Source organism: Parasteatoda tepidariorum, unplaced genomic scaffold, assembly GCF_043381705.1.
Source record: "Parasteatoda tepidariorum isolate YZ-2023 unplaced genomic scaffold, CAS_Ptep_4.0 HiC_scaffold_1187, whole genome shotgun sequence".
Classification (NCBI taxonomy): domain Eukaryota; kingdom Metazoa; phylum Arthropoda; class Arachnida; order Araneae; family Theridiidae; genus Parasteatoda; species Parasteatoda tepidariorum.
This window is the reverse complement of record NW_027261350.1, coordinates 4844-10212: the sequence shown is the minus strand read 5'-3', so window position 1 is coordinate 10212 and position 5369 is coordinate 4844. Positions and strand designations below refer to the sequence as shown.

The following is a 5369-nucleotide window of genomic DNA, read 5'->3' as shown; positions in this document are numbered from 1 at the left end:
TTTGTCTTAATATTCATGTTGCACTTTCTTATCCTCTGTGCATGCAAATGAGGATTTTAAAATAATTTAAAGAATCAAGAGATTTAGATTTTTGATTCTACATCTAATCAATGATGCTAGTAAAAATTCTATAATTCAAACTTCGGGACTGTCATTTATTGCAAGCATGAGTCAGTAATATATCTTTACTCTTAGAATTCATTGTTTAAAATATTTTGTGTATTTAGACGTATGCAAAAGAAACTTAACAATTTTATGCTATCAAATTTAAGGTATCATATGCCAGTATACTTCATGGTAGAATCGCAGCGACATTGTCGCAGAACGTTACAGAGCTCTTGCAAAAAGATTTTTCTTTTGAAAAGTTAAAAAAAAAAACAACATTTTTTTTTTAGTTCTTTTCTACAAAAATTTACACATATTTGTAACATGCATGAAGATAATCACTTTTTGACACATTAAATTTGCGCCAATAGTATCATAAATTGATGTAATGTTTCAATTAAATTTTCGGCAGTTATTGATATTGATTTTCACATGGTTTTTAACTATCCCGATATACAGTCGGACTTCTATTTAACGAACTTCCATTTTACGAATTTCTCTATTTTGCGAATTTTTTCGAGGAACCAAGAACATTTTGGAAATTTCTTCGTTAAATAACTTCTAAATAGCGAAGTGAATTTTCTATTTAACGAATTTTTTTTTTGGGATCTACTTTCCCCATTTCCCAAAATATTTGAGAAAATTATTAACTAGTTAACGCATTTTATGGGGGAAATAACCTTGAACTGATTTTCGCATCCCCTTAACTTTTAGAGAAAGCAGTAAAATTCCTTTCCCTTTTTGTTTGCATTTCATACAGGAAATGCAATCCCACTAGAAAAGGGGGGAAAGGGTCAAATTCCTTGAATAGGAAATGAGCAGAGAAGATAAAAGGAATGGGTCATCAAAGTGTGTGGTCCCTGGTCCCTTATTGACATGTCCTATTATCTCCACCCCCACTGTTCACTTCCTTTCTAGAAAAACTTTCAACTTTCTCGTTGTTCACTCGGTAGAGCTCCTGTTTTAAGATTGCTGATCAGAGTGCTGCTTGTTGCTTTTCTTACGGCTGCAAAATGTCGAAGCGAAAGTGCCTGACTATTAAAGAAAAAAATTACAAGATAAAGGTGCATCAATTGCAATTTTAATTATTTCTAGTATCCATGAATNTTAATTAAGAATGTTATATGTATACTTTAAAGAATGATAAGTAAATTAAGAATATTATATGTATACTTTATTGTACCTTTGAAACAAAATTTGCCTTTTTTATTCTTAAGTAGAGCAAATTGTACTTCTTTTTTTAGCTTATGGTATGCTTTTTTGCTTCTATCGATATTCTGTTCCAAAAAAATGTCCTGATTTTTGTTCTTTTTTTTATTTTTTTATTTTTTACAAAATACATTGTCCAGAATTTTTCTTCAGAACTTTTCAAGGACCTTTACTTTTTTTGGAAACTAGAATTTACATTCTTGCTTTTTGGCTTTGGAAGGAACAAAGATATAAATAATATTATATATTAATATTTATTAATATCATATAATCTTTTTGTAATATATATATATTCTCTTTGATAGAAATTTGATTTTTATTCTTCATTTCTATTTGAATTACATCAAAACTTTTTCAACAGGTTATGACATGTCTACCTTTGTACGCAGATATGCTAAGTATTTAAATGTTAAAGCTTCTACATACAATGTAATGGGTGCTGACTTTTGCGAACTGAAAAGAGGGTAAGAAAATGTTACTAAAACTTATCCCTTTAAGAAAAAAAAAAACCTTATTGCAACTCTTACTTTTTTATATGTTGATTGATTTTCTCATATTTAAATGAAATATTTATTTTTGTAAATTTTTTATCTATTTATATACTTTTTATATAATTTAAACTTTTTTATAGGAAAGAAGGTGTGCTAAGAAATATGACAACAGAATCTGTAAGTGCAGTCCTAAAAATTAGTAAATTATTTATTATTATTATTTTACGTGTATTAGAATTGAATGTTTTTAAGATTTTAGACAAGTTCAGGACTGATTACAAGTTCAGGACTAATTAAGTTCAGGTAGTAAGATAAAGCAATTTTCACATGCCCTGTCAGGCATCTTAGTTAACAGAGCACATACTCAAAAGAAATTAGAGATCAATCATTTTTAAGGGTAATAGGAATTTCTTAGAAAGATTAAAAGTTGTTATTATCATTTTTAAATGTGTAATTGTCTACAAGAAATAAAAAATTCGTAACTTTTAAAAACATAATGAATATCTTTGTCATCCATTAAAATAAATGTGCATGTAATTTTTAATTTAGTTAAAACAAAGCATGTTTAAATATTAGCTTATTTGCCTTATTTATTTTTTTAACGGGCTTTTTTGTCCAATTTCTAATTTAAATTAAATAATCAAATTAAATCAAATCAGCTGAAAAATTTAAAAAAGACCTCGAATCATTTTAATAAATCATTTCATGTATAAAAAAGGCATTCTGATGTATTTTTGTTGGGGAAAATTTAAAGTTTAAAAAAAGTCCCTGTTTCTCTATTTATTTTGCTTTACCTGACTATACCTAAATATTTAACTTTTTGGTGTAAACAGTTTTTGATTTTTTTTTTAAATAATGAATTACAAATGATTAATTTTTTTCTTCATATTTGTTGTCTTGACTCAATAAAATACATGTTGTATATTTTGAATTGGTCTTACAAATGTATGAGAATTTAGGCGTAACAAAATGCATCCTATTTCTTGAATTTGTATTTTCTGTCAAGATGCATTTGTGATTATATGGATGGTGAAATTATGGCTTTTTTTCTTGGCAGTATAGTATATAAAAATTACATATTTTAGAACTTATTAATACTATGAATTAAAGAAGATATATTTTGTTCTAATGTGGCTAATTTATATCTTATGATTCTTTATGTGCGATGAATATAATATTTTACTAAATTGAGGCGGATTAAGTATTGCTGAGTGTATGAAATTGATTAAATATTTTGTGGGTAGAAATCATTGTATATCATATCTGCGATTCCTGTTAAAATTTTGCTTACAACTTGTCTGACAGCTTGTTCTTATAGGTCTCTTTTCTGTAGAAAGGAGTTTCTCTATGTTAACTTACAGAGAATTATAAGAGTGCAATTTTTTTAAAATTTTTTAACTAAATAAATAGTAATTTAGAATATTTATTGGTTTTATTTTATTCATTAAAATGTTTAAAGGTATTTCAAACTTAGTTATCAAATTTGAAAGTTGTAAATATTTGTAAATTTTTTTTAAATTCATGTAATAGGTTTCATATAGTAAGTTTCGGTATTAAAGTTTATAACTTATCAACTACGTTACTGATACACAGTTCAATGAATAAAATTTTTAAAAAAGCAAAAAATATTCCAAAATATTAGTATTTACTTAATAAGTAAACTAATTACATTCATATGTAAGTTAATAAATTTTGTAAGTTGATGAATAGGACTATATTTTGAACAATATAAACAAATTTTCTGTAAGCAGACAAATTATTTTAAAAAATAGCTTCTTCGAATGCAATTTTTAAAAAAAATTTAGTATCATTTTTTTAAGTATTTGTTGTTGTCATTCTTGTAATTTTCCCTAAACAAACTAATCTTCCCATGGAAAGGTCCCTGACCTTTTGGAACCAGTTATGCCACATTTGACAGGGTTCATAGTGTTTTTAAAAAGCGCTAAAAGGTANTAAGAAATAGCTTCATAGAATGCAATTTTAAAAGAAATTTTAGTATAATTTATTTAATTTTTTTAACTATTTGGTGTTGTCATTATTGTAATTTTCCCTGAACAAACTAATCTTCCCATGAAAAAGTGCCTGACCTTTTGGAACCAGTTATGCCACATTTGACAGGGTTCGTAGTGTTTTTAAAAAGCGCTAAAAGGTACTTATTGTTTCTTAAAAGCCACTAAAGGTGCTTTTTTATTGGATGTTTTAAAAAGTGCTTAATTCTCCCTTTTCAAAAATGAGAATTTTTTTTCTTTACCCTGTTGATTTTTTAAGCGTATTATGCAAAAGCCTGGTTTTTCACATTGTTCTATTCAACCTTTTCAGAAATCATTCAAGCGCAATGCATTTCGGCGTACCGTTGTTCCGTTGTATATGAAAGCACCAATCATTTTACATGTTTGATGCAATGCTTACGGGTCCGCATGTGCATATACTGAGCTGCATTCAGTGGGAATTATTCTTGCACTATCATGAGCAACTGCGTTACATTTTACAATAGATTTCAATTTCTAACTTCATTTTCCTCCCTCTGAAATCCAACTGAATATTTCTCTTATCTTTTTATTTTGGCTAATGTAATCAAGAAAAATAGATCTCTGTCAGAAACTAGTTATTTTGTCATGATCATGTAAAGTCTTTGAAAATTAATATGTATTTTGTTAATGTATGTAGTGCTTAAAAATATTTTTTAAGTGCTTAAAAGGTGCTTATTTTTTGTTGAAAGATTTGGCTATGCATCCTGTTTGAGCTTTATTTTGTTAAACACAGTTTATTATCTGATTTAAAATTAAAACACTTAATTAAATAGCATTTTATAGTATCATTCTTGATTTGTTAAATTTGTATGTTTGGAGTATATTATTTTGATATTTTTCTTATTTTCAGCTCGTAAAAACACTTCCTGTGCTTCATGAGCAGTTAGATGCCTTGCTTGATTTTGATGTAAGTAACTTAATTTTTATGTATTTCGTAACCTTTCTTTGTCTGATAATTGTCAAGTGCATTAATTTTTATTTTTCAAAAAGGCATGAATTTTTCCATTTCTAATCAATGTGTATGCTATTTTCATTTAACAGTTACAGTGGCAACTGTGAACCTGAAAGGGGTAAATTTTTTCTGGAAAATCTAAATCTGCAACAACAAAAATGTTTTTTTTTTATTTAAAATATTGAAGTTACCTTTCCCTCCTGGGAGATCAAGTTGAGTTTCATTGAATGCATCTTTTATAAATATTTCTGTCATGTATTTTTAAATTTTTGATTTGAAGGTATTCATACTTTTTTGACACCCTATATTTACATATTATAATCTTATATTTGTATAAAATGTTATTTACTTGTTAATTAGTGTAAGATGACCTTTTTTTAATTCCTATTATTAGTTCACACTCTCCCTATATATCTTTTTCAAATTTTTAATCGTTAATAAAATACTTTTTATTCATTCACTCAAGTTCAAACACACTAGTAGTGGATGAAACTTGACATTAATACAGTTTTTTTTTCAAATATTAATTCATTCATTAAATTTAATTCATTTGTTTTAGTTTCATGTGGGTGAAAAAATTAT

The 5369-nt window shown here is 26.7% G+C and overlaps 1 long non-coding RNA gene across 1 annotated transcript; it reads left to right on the top strand.

Moving 5' to 3' along the window:
• The first annotated feature begins 1619 nt into the window (after window positions 1–1619).
• LOC107447663 (uncharacterized) lies at window positions 1620–4827 on the top strand. The gene is made up of 3 exons (XR_011638423.1): window positions 1620–1778; window positions 1946–1982; window positions 4686–4827. It is a non-coding gene; the product is annotated as an uncharacterized lncRNA (long non-coding RNA).
• The last annotated feature ends 542 nt before the right edge of the window (window positions 4828–5369 follow it).